We start from the raw sequence: 13,825 nt of genomic DNA, 5'->3' as shown, positions 1-13,825 counted from the left end.
GCTCCCATTTCTTTGAGCACCCTTAGATGAATGCCATCAGGATCAGCATCCCGATCTCTCTTATTCTATTGGGGACTATATCCACAAACACTTTGTGATTTACATTGTTAGAGTCAACTGTACAATGCATTATTCGTAACTAAGCATCTTCTTCTGTAGTGAAGATTGATGCAAAGTAGCCATTTCAAACCAGTTGGACTGTCATATCCTCACAGTCCAACTGAATCTGCCCTGAGGAAACCTTCAACGGCCCTATGCAGTCCTCAATGGTCCTCTGACTCCTAACGTCGTTAAAAAAGATTTTACTATTGCTCTCACAATTATCTACTATCTTCTTCTCCAATGACTTTTTGATTGCTCTGATAGCAGCTTTTGTTGCCTTTTGCTGTGATTGATGTCTATTTCTGTTCTCCAGAGAACTATTTTAGTCTGTAAATGTATTTTTGCTTAAGTCTGATTTGTCCTTGCACATGATCCATTAGTAAATTTATAATGTATATAATTGATTTGATTTACAAAAGCCATGAAGCTTGTATGAAAAATATTTTTATTATGTGACTTTTAAGTACATGAGCTGCCAGTTTTCCTTATAAAGAAGGGAGGGAACCATTTTTTAAAATTTCATCCACAGCAAACAAATATTGGGACAAGGAAATTGAAATTTGCAAGTCTTTACTAAATATATACTTGACCACCATCTATAATATATAAGTTTCAACCTCTGCATGCACTTCTTTGCAACTTTTCTCCATTATAAATTCTTATGTCGACATTTATTATGCAGGGACTGCAGAATGCCCACTGGAAGCAGGTTGTAATCACAGTGTGATAAGTTTACACAGGCAGTTTCCATTGTAAAAGTGGACATAGGAATTTATAACAGAAATATAAAAATTAACATCTGCTTGCCAGTTATTCCCTGCTTCACCAGAAGACGACACTTGGTCTTGAATCTCTCTGTGTAATGCCATGGGAGATCCACTGGTCAACTGGTACAAGTAAAAATTCTATGGCAACGGTATTTGCGTTGAGGTCCTTCTGTGTCACTGAGGTGAATTAATGTTTGCACCAGGACTGAAGGAAATGCTGAGCTCAGACATTGTGGCTGGAGTCACAGGTCCAGACCAAGGCTGGTGTGTGTGTGTGTGTGTGAGAGAGAGATGCCACCTGTTCCAGGTGTTGGTCATTGGAGTCTTGACATTGAGAAGAACTTTCCTTACTATAGTTCTAATCAATAATGGCTTTAGTAAGCATTACAAATCTGCCATGAGAAGTAATGGGGAGAGTTAGTTTTTTAATCATGTATATAACATGAAAATAAGGAAGGAATTGGGGAGGAAGGAGGGAAGAATAAACAAACAAGCAAAGTACTTGCATTTTAAGCAAATAATGAAAATCCAAATAGAAGGTAGAGTAAAATAAATTTTATAATGCAGTAACAGAGGTTTTAGGGAAGGAAGCACAAAATGAGTTGCATCTTAAGCAAGTTTTGCAAAGTTTTAAGTAAATGTTTTAAATATTACATCTGTCGGGCTCTGCACCTCTCAGTATCAGTAAGATGTGTAATATATTTATTATGTCAGTCAGTGTGATATACTGCTTCAGTAAACTTGCCATATTAAAGTGATGAGTGAACTTTTGTGACAATTAAGCTGCAGTGTAAACTTCAGAAACCACACCCTGAGTTCCAGACTGCCACGAGCAACAGTACGGGAAATCTAAGAGTATATTATTGAAGATGGTGCAGAGCAAGAATAAGGTTGTAACATAAACTGGAGATTTAGATGACATCAGTAAACCATTTGCGTTTCATTCTAATGGTTTCTAATGTCATCTGTAGAGTAAAATACAGTCACAATACTCACTCCCAATTATTCATAAATTATAGGGACATTACAAGAAAAGGACATTTGGCCTTTCAGAAGTCTATATGTTTTTAGGACATAGTATATATCAGTTATTGCATCTGTCCACTTGAATTAAACAGTAACTTGTAGCTAGAAAAAAGCTCTCTAAAGGTACTTTTTTATTTGATGTGCCAAACTGTTTCTGAAAATATGTACTGGTACACGATGTTAGCCGTGCCTCAGGTTCTACAAACTTTGCAAATAAAAAAAGTGACAAAAATGACATGCTAGTACAGTATGAGCAGTAAATCTTGCATTATCATTGTAAACTCAAGTTTTAAAAAATTAAATTTTTACATCGTACAGGTGCAAAAGTTAAATTTACCGACACACGGTGGTTACGAACTGATTGTGCTAAATGAATTTGTGTGCCAAAGCAATCAAACTGTGGGTTTTGGTATAAGAAAAAATATTTCTCTTGAAACTGATTACAAACAGTATTTACATCAAATAGCTTCTACATGATTTCCTTCTACATTTGTTGCTAAGTGTTGCCAAGTATTGTGGCCACATCTGATTCTATCTCTTCCTTGATGGTTTCACTGGCTCCAGCAACAGGTACAATCTCATCTTCAGGCGCCACGTCCTTTCAAGTTCAATTTGTAGATCTTTGTACTTTATTGGCTTCTCAGTCTTTTTTCTGCAATCTTTTGGCTTGATGGGACTGCCACATCGATCATGAGGGAAGCTTATTGTGTCCTCGGCCTTGATCATCTGGCTGTGTTGTCCATGATCTTTCAATCAGTATAGGTTCTCATGGCTAAAATATTTTTATTTGTTATTACTCATGACTGCGATTGTAGTTCACACCTTTTCTACTGCAGATGAATACTATAGTGCTTGTAGGTATTGCAGTGGATGTACACTACATTATGCCTGCTGAAAAATCAAAAACAACACTGAACACCTTTCGAATAAGGTGGTCATAATGTATATATTACTCCAATTGTTTCTTAATTTACAGCACAGTCATGCATTCATACCTCATTTAAGTATGGTGGAGGAAGGCCTTTCGGCCCATCTGAATGCATCCAGAACAAGCCTGCATTCCCCCCATTGCTGGATCTAATAGTTTCTTAAATGTGTCTTCACCTCCACCACTCAGTCTGGATGTCCAGTCTGAAGAAGAAATTCCTGATATAAGTCCTAAACTTACCTTTTACTAGTTTGAACCGATGTCCTCTTGTCCTACTCCCACAGTTTAATTTAAAGTAGTGTTCCAGATTAATCCTGTCCATAACATTTAATGTTGCATACCTCTGCTAGATCACCCCTCAGACACCTATTTTTTTAAGCTGAAAATCCCAAGTTTCTCCAGTCTTCCCTCGTAACTCAGATACCTTACATTAAGGAATAGTCTTACGGTTCCTCTCTACACGGTTTCCAGTGCTTAAATGTCTCCATTGTTTCTCGGTGACCAGAACTGGACACAGTAGCCAAGGTGCAGTCTGATCAGTGCACTTTTTTTTTATTCATTCGTGGGATGTGGGCTTCGCTGGCAAGGCCAGCATTTATTGCCCATCCCTAACTGCCCTCGAGAAGATATTCTTCTTCATTTTGATCACAACTTCTTCTGACTTGTGTACTATTGCACTGGTTATGTGGTTCAAGATTCTATTGGCTTTGTTGATTGCTGTTGTATATTTATTGGACACGTTGACCGTTGAGTCTACGAAGACAACTAGGCATAGTTCTGCAATATAAAGCAGAGAAAGAGTGAGTGGGAGTGAAGCTTACATATTGCTCAATAGATAATCTAGGAGTCTGCTTCTGGTGAGTGATATTGGTACTTGAATATCGTTTTGTAGCTATCTGTTGCAGTGAGGTTCATGATCAGATTTTTTGAGCGCATCGCTATAAGCTTTGTGCAATATCACAAAAAGTTTAATTTGGCACATAGTCCTCTGGATTGTTGTCTGGGCTCTATGGCTTGCTGTCAGTGCGGGGATTGGGAGTAGGACAAGTACAGAATGCAGAATTTCTCTTCGGCCTCAGCAAGTATATTATTGTTAAAGATTGAGTGACTTTCAAGTATTTATCTCGATCATTGTGAAGTTGCACTTGCTAGCCCAATGTCTCCATGATCCTTGTTTATCACATATATTGATAGAGCTAAGTAGTATTACTGTTTAATAAATAGTGTGCACTATTTTCTCATAATATGGAGTGAAATTAAATCCAATATTGCTGCAATTCATCTCACATGATAAATAGCACTTCAGTTCAAATTACATGATTTAATCATACAAGCCTGTCACTGCCTACTACTGGCAAAAAGAAAGTACTGCCAAAACAGAATTAAAATTAACTCCATGAATTACAGTTGTATATGTTTTATATAGATGAAGGCAAGCCAAAATGTGTTTTAAGGACAATGCATCTCTGAGTTCAGTTCAAGTGATAAATCACTTTTATTGTCATAATTCATGGAGGTGATTTTACAAAATAACGCTCCTGGTGTGGAGCTTTGCTCACCGCGCGTGTATAGCAGGAATTCGGGCATGCAATCCCTATGATTCCCATCCATTAAAAATATCCCCGTCAGGAATGCAGTTTTGGAAAATCACTCCTTATAATGTCATTCAAACTTCTAAGGTGTAATACACTCTTTCAAGCTGTGTATCCAATGAGAGAGACACACTTTGCTTCTAATTCCTTTAAAAATGTACTTTATATCTACAGACTAATTCCTTTATTATACCGTGTGTGACCGTATTATTCTGAAGTTAGCATATCACAATAGTGAGTCAGAAAATGTCATCAGTAGAGAGCCTGCACTAATGCAGCATAACAATATAGCCTTATAGGCTTTCAGAATTTGTTCCCAATAGTAAAAAAATTACAAAGTATTAATGGTAACAGGCAAATATCAGTGTATATTATAATAAATAAAATGTGGTTTGCAGAGAGTAAAAAGTTGCAGTTCAATATTGGGATCTAGATGAGTCCATAATCATCTGACATTTTACATGTAACTGATTCTTTTCCCAACATTATGGAACTGCTTACATTCCTCAGATTTCTCTTTCTCCTACAATCTTTTAAAAACCAAGGTTGGAGTCACCTAACCACTACTTGTTGGTTTAATTTCTTTTTTAAACCTTGGGATGTCCTTTACTGTGGGTAGGGCAAGTGATTTGTTGCAATCAATGATTTGCTATTGCTCAGGGCCACTCATTTACACTGCTTCAGGGGTTTCTTATACAAAATTACTCCCAACTGTACTGTTTCAAAGAAAATCCCTGATGCTGCCTAACTAGGTTACAGCACAACAAGGAAAAGGACTGTGATTGTACACATGGCAAGGTTCATTCAGTAAGACATTAAATTGAGCCTTCTCCATCCCATTGTCCTTTCTTGGATGCAGTATATAAACCAGAAATGAGGACTTTTTAACCTTAAAATGTTAGTGGGAGTTTATGGCAAAGAATTTGCAGCATTGGCAACTGTGCTATATTCTACCAATGCATATTTCACAGCACAATTTCAATCAATTGTGCAAGGTCAGTTGCCACTCTTCATTCTGTGCTTCCCAGTTGCTGCTTGAAATAATCAACACATTTTTATTGTAAAGTCATAACTTAAAATGTTGTCATGAATGTAATCTTTCATTTATGATCATACAAAGCACTCTGTAACATGCTTGAAAAACTACAATGCCTGTACAAATTAAACCAGACATATTATAGGCCAGCAAAACTGCATTATATGAACCATGCAGATGTTTAAACTAATAAATGATAGTTGATTCAATCATTAGTATTTTACCCAGACAGGTATTTTGTTAATATATTGGTCAAAAAATTATCTCTACTCCACAGCCTTCTGCTTTTTTAATTTCTCTCATGTTGTATGATAAACAGTTCTTTTTACAGTATTATTATTTTGCAAAAATTTCCCATTCATGCACAGTGTATATTTTAACTATTGCTTTCCTGCAAATATTAGAAGTAATTCTGAATGTAAGCGATTATTTTCTCATTGTTTTAGATTAAGGGATGGAACACATTTTTTGGGAATTAATTTACTTATTTCTGACTGTTCAGTACTGCTGATCCATTTATGCAGTGCCATTGGTGGGGTTTAAGTCATGTAGAAGGGGATTAATGTGGTCAGTGGAGATTTTCTTTCGCTTGTCACTATAGTAACATTCAACTATTTCATGGTTTTTACTTAAGATAAAGCTCCATTAGCAAATACCGAAGGAACAATGATAATTGTTACTCTTTTCAAAAACACATAAACACTTAAACCCATTTGCTGTTACACTGCATTCCCAGCTGCTTACAATGATTGGTGATTTTCACCTTTATCCATTGCTAACCTTCAATAGTATTAAGAAATGTATAAAAGTCTAATTTTGTAATATTAGCATGCATCACTACATTCCTATTTACATTTCACATTTTTGTGTGGATCAGTAGTGATAAAATGAACTAAAAAGCTGACTATCAAAGGTTTATTCTTCTTCTTTCTCTTTACCCTTTATTCGTAAACTGCCGTTTTATGTTACTTTGCCTTCCCAATTCTTCTCCACCTCTCCTGAAAGGCTGACTCTTGCTAGGTACAGTTAAAGGTACAAGTCACCTTTCCTCATACATGAGCTTATACCAGTGATACTACATAAATGATGCTGGGGGTAACTCATAGCCAATTCACCTTCCATTAGCCTTTGGCAGTCTTGTTGCTCCATGTGCCTCTCATCCTCCACCCATGGCCTGCTCAGCTGTAGAATAATGACTGAGCTGATATTTTGTGTTGCACTCTCTTTTTCTTGTTTTTTAGCAAAAGAAGGCATGAGAATGCTATTAGCAGATATGGTTATCCCAGCTTCCTTGTAGCAAATGAAAGAAACCTACTGAAATACAACAGTTTGAGAACTATTTGTCCTATAGTTTTTTTAAAATTTTCTCTTCCTGTGAGGAAATGCCAGATTTCCACTAATCAACTTGTCACAGAAGCGTAACAGAATTGAGTTGATCGATGTATGGGGAGTCGCAGGTGAAGATTCACATTGCATCACCCCATGGTATAATGTGTTATATGAAGAACACATGTGGTGTTCAACAATAAGTCAGTGACTGACAATGGCCTAGGTAATTGTAGGGGGGAGGGGGCCACATCCAATCTGAACCTTCCTCATCTGACATTCACATATATGATCTTTTTAGCAGAGATAGATGGCAATTAGGGGTGGGAGCACCCCCTACCACCACCCAAGCTGTGAGCTAGCCTGCCTTTGCCTCCAGCTTCCTCAATGCAACAAAATGACCCATATCCTGGACCTAGATGGTCACTCCCTAAGGGAGATTAGATCATTGCAGGTTTGGAGCCATGAGTCTGGCTGCAGATCTCCATGACTGATAGGAGGAAAAGGAGAGAGTATGAAATATAGAAAAAGAGAGAGAGAGCCAGATATAAAGTGTGTTGAGAAGCATGCAGAGTACCAGACATTCGGAAATAAAATGAGAAAGAGCGACGAGGAGAAAATTCCAAGGAATGAGAAAGAATCCGAGACAAACCCAGAGATGACAACAAAAGTGTGGGAAGAAGAATGGGTCACCATTGTAGGGGTTTAGAGAGTTGGAAAGAGTGAAGAAGTATGTCACAAGTTGTAAAATTTATGCCTTTTCGTGACTTCAGGCAGATTCACGGTTTATCACTTCTGATCCACACAAAAAATCAAGGCAGACAGGGCCTCGGTTTAACATCTCATCCTGAAGGTGACGCCTCCGACAGTGCAGCACTCCCTCAGTGCTGCACTGAAGTACATAGGGATTATATAAAGCAAAATCCTTACAAAGTCAAGAGTGACAATACACTATATAATTCAATGGGGGAGGTGGGACCTGTACAAGCCAGATGGGTTGCACCTCAACAGGACTGGGACCAATATCCTTGTGGGGAGGTTTGCTAGTGCTGTTGGGGAGGGTTTAAACTAACTTGGCAGGGGGATGGGAACCTGAGAGGAGATTCAGAAAGAAGAGTAACAAAGCTGGAAGTGGAAGGCAGAAAAGTAGTAAGTGAAATTGGAAGGCAGCTGAAAAAAAAGCCAGCAGCAAATAAGGTCAAAATAGGAAAAAAGGTTAAAAAGGCAAAATTAAAGGCACTTTATCTGAATGCACGCAGCATTCGCAACAAGGTAAATGAATTGACAGCAAAAATAGAAGTAAATGGGTATGATCTAATTGCCATTACAGAGACGTGGCTGAAGGGTGACCAAGGCCGGGAACTGAATGTTCAAGGATATTCAACATTTAGGATGGACAGGGGTGGTGCTGTTAATAAAGGATGAGATCAGTACAATAGTGAGAAAGGATCTTGGCTCAGAAGATTAAGGTGTAGAATCAGTTTGGGTGGAGCTAAGAAGCAGTAAGGGGCAGAAAACATTGGTGGGAGTTGTTTATAGGCCACCAAACAGTAGTGGTAACGTAGGGCACGGTATAAAGCAGGAAATTTGAAGTGCATGTAACAAGGGTAATACAGTAATTATGAGGGACTTTAATCTACATATAGATTGGGCAATCCAAATTAGCACTAATACTGTGGAGGACGAATTCCTGGAAGGTATACAAGATGGTTTTCTAGATCAGTATGTTGAGGAACCAACTAGGCAACAGGCTATTTTAGATCTAGTATTGTGCAATGAGAAAAGGTGAATTAATAATCTTGTTGTGAAAGAACCCTTAGGGAAGAGTGACCATAATATGATAGAATTCTTCATTAAGTTTGAAAGTGATGTAGTTCAATCTAAAACTAGGGTTTTAAATCTAGACAAAGGAAACTACAAAGGTATGAGGAGCAAGTTGGCTATGGCTGACTGGAGAACTGCATTAAAAGGTATGATGGTAGACAGGCAATGGCAAGCATTTAAAGAATTAATACATAATTTGCAACAAATATATATTCCTTTATGGCACAAAAACCCAACAGGAAAAGTGGTCCAGCCGTGGCTAACAAGAGAAATTAAAGATAGTATTAAATCAAAGGAAGAGGCATATAAAGTTGCCAGAAAAAGCAGTAAGCCTGAGGATTGGGAGCATTTTAGAATTCAGCAAAGGAGGACCAAGAAATTGATAAAGAAAGGGAAAATAGAATATGAGAGTAAACTAGCAAGAAACATAAAAACAGACTGTAAAAGCTTCTATTGGTATGTAAAAAGGAAAAGACTGGCGAAGGCAAATGTGGGTCCCTTACTTACAGAGATGGGAGAATTTATAATGGGGAATAAGGAAATGGCAGAGAAATTAAACAAATACTTGTGTCTGTCTTCACAGAAGAAGACACAGAAAACCTCCCAGAAATACTAGAGAACCAAGGGTCTGGCGAGAATGAGGAACTGAAGGAGATCAGTATTAGTAAAAAAAATAGTATTCGAGCAATTAATGGGACTGAAAGTCGATAAATCCCAAGGACCTGATGATCTACATCCCAGGGTTTTGAAAGAGTTGGCTATAGAGATAGTGGATGCATTGGTTGTCATCTTCCAAAATTCTATAGATTCTGGAATGGTTCCTGCAGATTGTCATATGAGGAGAGATTGGGTAGACTAGGCCTGTATTCTCTAGAGTTTAGAAGAATGAGAGGTGATCTCATTGAAACATATATAAGTCTTACAGGACTCGACAAGGTAAATGCAAGGAGGATGTTTCCCCTGGCTGGGGAGTCTAGAACCAAGGGTCATAGTCTCAGAATAAGGGGTAGGCCATTTAGGACTGAGATGAGGAGAAATTTCTTCACTCAGAGGGTGGTGAATCTTTGGAATTCTCTACCCCAGAGGGCTGTGGAGGCTCAGTCATTGAGTACATTCAAAACAGAGATTGATAGATTTCTAGATATTAAAGGCATCAAGGGATATGGGATGGTGCAGGAAAATGGCATTGAGGTAGAAGATCAGCTATGATCTTGTTGAATGGCGGAGCAGGCTCGAGGGGCCGGATGGCCTACTCCTGCTCCTATTTCTTATGAAAAATATCGTAATCCAATGATGTTGCTGAATAACTCTCTTCCCATATTGCATGTATGTGATCATTGATCAAAATGAGTTCCTTGTAAAGATAAATATTTGTAGCCACCTCAATTTTCCCTCTCAGAATGGCTGAAAATTATGGTTCCCTAAATAAATGACAAATGGTTTTTAAATATTATCAACTTTACCTCACTTTTTATAATTAATTATTTAACAGTTTCTATTTTACATCATTTCACCTTTATGCTTTGAGATTTGGTTTTAAACTGAGTGCATTGAAGGCCCACACTAAGCTGATTGTGTCTTCTGGCAACTACAGAAGCCACTTTGGGTCTTCGCTGGGTTCTGTTATGAAGAATGGTAAGAACAACAAATGGCTGTTTGTAAATACAAGAAAATTCAAAGATGAAGGGGTAATGTATCCAACATGATTACTTAATTGCAATAGTTCCAATATTTGTCTTGTTTCTAATTGCAGGTTAATGTTTGCTTAAAATAGCACACACAAGAATGTAATATAAGCATTTTAAGTGTTCGTACATGAACTTGGCCAATTGGAATTTCTACCATTATATTTCTAATATGATGGAATTTTGGTAGATGGCCAGCTTGGGGCTACTTTAGTTTGCTGCCTGTATTTTTTTTCAAAATGGTTCCAACCATCATTTTTATTTCTGACCAAGCTGAATATATAGCTGTATAAATAATATTTATAAGAATAACTCATTAAAAAAAATAATACTCAAGAAAGAACGCTAACTTTGTTCCTAAAATCAGCCTGTTAGAAATGCTTCCAAGAAATTTCCCCCACACAGGCTTGCCCTTTTCTTTGAAGTTTGGGACTTGCATTTCCCAAGGTCTATTGAGTATCTGAATATCCCTGAATAAAAAAGCTCAGCCAAGTAGCAGGCCACCAGTGTCACTCTGTACATGTGCCCACCACTGTGCTTCACTCCTTGGTCTCTACATTATGGTTTACTCCCCAGTTTAGAATGGGGCCATATTCAGCATCGCAACTGTGCTTCAGACCCCCAAATCATGAGCAATGCCATAGGAAATCAGCTAGCTCATGACAGTTAGGTTTTGACGAACTTCCTACGTATAATCTAATACATACGATACAAAACTGAAGTTCACTCAGAAACAAGCAACATGATTTCAAATCATAAAGGAAAAATCTACTTTTGAAGACAAGTAACTTTACACATATACAATATTGGTACCTTTCTACAATAAGACCGCATTGTATATAATAAAACCAGAAAATGCTAGACACAAAGTTTTGGATAATAACTCGGAGCCAGGATAAGAGTGGGTGGGTGGAGGGTGAATTTTCGGACAGAAAACCTAGAAGTAAGGGTTTCCCGCATATCGTGACGATTTTGACGTTAGGACATCTTGTAAATTTTTTCAACAGATTTTGTTCCCGACAGCTGGCGGGAATACAGCCAGGGAGCAACTTGGGTGGGGGTTGGGGCCCAGACTTCGTGGGGGAAGTCAGACACCGTAGGATGGGGGGGTGGCGGAAGCAGCCAGAAATGACGGAGGGGGGATGCGATGGGGCTGGGGGGAGTTGGAGATCGCAGCGGGGTGTGGGGAGAGTCGGACATCACGGGTTCCAATCGGGGGGGGTCTGTAAAGAGGTTAGCTTGGGGGGTGGGGGGCAGGGAAAGCACTCCTGCTTCACCTGGTTCACAAGCTGTGACTTAAATGCACTTACCTCATGGATACGACCCTTCTCGTCTCTTTTTATCTGCCGGTAATCCTGCGGCCCGGGAAACCCGGCCTCCATGGGTTAAAAATAAAAATGGAGGTAAAATGGAGGCACGCAACCTCCTTAAAAGATTTTACTGGACCACCCCGCCTCCGGGGAGCAGGTTGGTCGCCCGCCCTCCGACCCGCCTCTCTTAAAACTGGAAGTGGTCCCGTTGGAGCCGGGTTGCATTCGTGCTGTAAATTTCTATTTTAACTTCCCACCCGCCCCTAACCCCCACCCGTTCTTGGGGGTTAAAATTCCCCCCTAACAGTCAGTATCTGAAAGAGAACGATATGGTAATGTTATGGGTGGGATCCTTCATCAGAGTCCTTGAACTGCACTTACACACTAGCTTGTGCACGGACCACGTATGGTACAGCGACTGACATGACAATCCACGAACCCATTTTTCTTTCTCGGTTGCCGACTGACCTGTACATTTCTGTTTTTATTCCAGGTTTTTTTTTTCTGCACATCGTATGTCAAGTCTAACTAGTTGTTATGAGGGGAGAGGGGGCATAACTATATTGGCCCATTCACTACATTACATTTAGCTGATTGCAACTGATTTAGTTATTACTTTTTGCAACAACAAACACGACAAATTCTGGTAAAAACACTTTAAAACCAAGGATCTCTGCAGTCTTAAGAATTGTGAGGAAGCATTCTGTTGACTGACCATTGAGTGTTCATCATGAGAACCCAGCCAACACCTGCCAACACCTGCAGAGCTTACTTTTATACATACGTCTGAATACATCAGTCAAAGTAAGGATGCCTGCTGATTTTTAAGACCCAGGAATGCACTAAGTGTATAAGTGATATTGGAAACAAATCCTAGCCTCTTTAGTGATTGACAGACACCTGGGCTCGGTATCGCATAGCTCATTGGTATTGTAGAGAGATGACATGGTGGGGTTGTCTCATCTGCGAAGGTCCTGTGTTAGAGTGACCCAGTGAGCATGTGATACTCCACATGGTATCTATGGCTTTTGAGACATTGTTTTGGTAAAGTGACAGCATGACAGACATCTGCAGCTGCACAGAAATGAGTTTATTTAACTCATTGTGTGACTGCGGGTTTAGTTGTGTGTATTCTAACCCCAACATACTTTTGTTTATTGTATTTTCTTACTGGTGTAAAATCGTTTGAAGTTTAGTCTTGGTTGGTTTTCTGCCTAAACTTTCAAAGGAGAAATGTACCTTAAGTTTTGTTGTGATGGTTGATTTGTTAATTTAGCAGTAAAAATATAAATTTCATTTAAAACATTATTTAATAAGTCATTGGAGCTGATCTGCCATTTTGACCTGCCTGAAGCTGGTTAGCTGCCGCAGCAGACCAGCTAAATACAGATAAGCCCCTGGAGTTAAAATAGACCAGGCCTCAAACAGATGACGCCAGGCAGGTTTGACGATGGACTTGCCCTGCCGTCCCCCTGAAACCTGCTCCCAGTTAAAATCCACCCCCACACCCCCCATAATCTTGTAAAGGTGTGAAGTTCAAAGTGACAGGAGTCAGATTCACCAGTAATGTATTGCACTATTTATTTGTAAAATATTCTCTCCTTTCTCTCTCTCTATCACCCTCTTATTTCTGCATTATAAAAGATAAACAATATTTTGAGCACATCCAAAGCTGGAACATAATCTCAGGATTCAGTGATGAGGTACCCTGTGATAGTTTTTACCATATTGCTGCTTTGCAAAACACTCCTTGCTATCAGTTAGTGCAAATGTGAAAAGACATTTTCAGTGACCGAGTCTATTTCCCCATGACCTAGCCTAAAATAGAAGAGTGCAGCATAACATCATCTTTGTATTATTATAGTAGTTCTTATGATGTGAAACTTAGAGAAGCAATTAAGGAATGGCTCCCTGCTGATTTACACATTTGTAGGTTATATTTTTATTGTTACTTTATCTTACTTTGCATCTGTCAATCTATATCAGACAACAGAAGATAAACCACAAGGTAATAATGCAGCTGAGGGGTCCTGATAAATCAGATTCTGAAAATCGACAGAACCATAACATTGATTTACTATCTATTCTAAACCCATTTCTAGGCATTTTTTCTTGTGTAGTCTAATGCTTGTGTTTAGGTTTCTTGCTGATAATCACTGGTTTCACTTAGCAAGATATAAGTGAAAGGATAATAAAGCCAGCAGTGGCTTGGGGATCTCATTGTTCGAT

The 13,825-nt window shown here is 38.8% G+C and overlaps 1 long non-coding RNA gene across 1 annotated transcript in view; it reads right to left on the bottom strand.

Moving 5' to 3' along the window:
• Positions 1 to 1,404: 1,404 nt before the first annotated feature.
• Positions 1,405 to 13,825, bottom strand: part of LOC137342665 (uncharacterized) — a 78,724-nt gene continuing 66,303 nt past the window's right edge. The window contains exon 4 of the long non-coding RNA XR_010967317.1: positions 1,405 to 3,600. This is a non-coding gene — a long non-coding RNA (uncharacterized lncRNA). The remainder of the gene's footprint in view (positions 3,601 to 13,825) is intronic.

This window comes from Heptranchias perlo, chromosome 26 (assembly GCF_035084215.1).
Source record: "Heptranchias perlo isolate sHepPer1 chromosome 26, sHepPer1.hap1, whole genome shotgun sequence".
Classification (NCBI taxonomy): domain Eukaryota; kingdom Metazoa; phylum Chordata; class Chondrichthyes; order Hexanchiformes; family Hexanchidae; genus Heptranchias; species Heptranchias perlo.
This window is presented reverse-complemented; position numbering and strand designations above follow the sequence as displayed.